The 1,030-nt window shown below is 42.9% G+C and overlaps 1 protein-coding gene across 1 annotated transcript in view; it reads left to right on the top strand.

Annotated features, from left to right (window-relative positions):
• Positions 1–1,030, top strand: part of man1a2 (mannosidase, alpha, class 1A, member 2) — a 151,946-nt gene that overhangs the window by 65,672 nt on the left and 85,244 nt on the right. The gene's annotated exons all lie outside the window — the stretch shown is intronic.

Raw genomic sequence — 1,030 nt, 5'->3', positions numbered from 1 at the left:
TGGCAGGCAACCGCTCTACCACTGAGCCACAGCCGCCATCATATCACAAAGGAAGCACTGCATTCAGGAGCCGTTAACACAAACCCTTGACATCAATTCTCCATCTCTCCCCATGAATATTCTCCAACTCAAGTATGTTGACAGGCCTCTATCTTTGCCTCCAAAGGTGTCACATTGCCTCCTCTGCCTATAGCGTACCTGCAGGTGATGAAAGTGGCAGAAGGGAGGGAGACGGGGGTTGTGTGTAACAGCAGAGGGGACTCCGCTCCACAAACAGTCAGACCAATCTGTCAAGATCTGGCAGGCGGCCAGGGCATCTTGCTATCAGCCCTGCCTGCCCTTCTGCAGTGTATTTTTAGAGTGATTTAGAAGTCCTGTCTATAATGATAATAACGCTGCAGCTCCTGCATGATGCCAGTTGCTCTTTTTGAACGGAGTCGTAGATAAGGGGAGGTGGGGAGGCTTAGGAATTCCAGCAGCACACGCTGTAGCTGATATGAAATGAGGAAGGATTTAAAGGGCAGTGCCACTGACCATTACCAATGAAATCTGCTGTTAATGTATGTGTATTGTACCGAACCACATACAGTGAGTAGTAGAAGGTTCCTGAAGATGATCTGGTGAGATCTTGGAAAACCTTGCTGCATTGTTTCACATAGTAATGAGGAGATTAACTCCTTAGTGCTAGACTGGTTTTGTTTTATGTAAAGGCAAGTATTAACATAGAGTAATGTAACATTTTTATGTCTGGATAATAAATGACAAATGCCCCTGTGAAATGAAGACAGTATAAGTAATACATTTAATAAACCTTTTTAAAGCAGCAAGATGAAATTGTTCATATTCACTTATTAAGCATCACCAGACTCAAGTGCCCATATTACGCTAATTTTCAGGTTCCTACTGTACTTTTATTTTGAGGTTGTACCACTATAGGTTTACATGGTTTAATTTTTTAGAAAACACCATATATTTGTTGTACTGCACATTGCTGCAGCTCCTCTTTTCACCTTGTGTGTTGAGCTCTCTG

This window comes from Etheostoma spectabile, chromosome 5 (genome assembly GCF_008692095.1).
Source record: "Etheostoma spectabile isolate EspeVRDwgs_2016 chromosome 5, UIUC_Espe_1.0, whole genome shotgun sequence".
Taxonomy (NCBI): Eukaryota; Metazoa; Chordata; class Actinopteri; order Perciformes; family Percidae; genus Etheostoma; species Etheostoma spectabile.
Note: the sequence above shows the minus strand (reverse complement) of the source record. Positions and strands in the feature narration are given on the sequence as shown.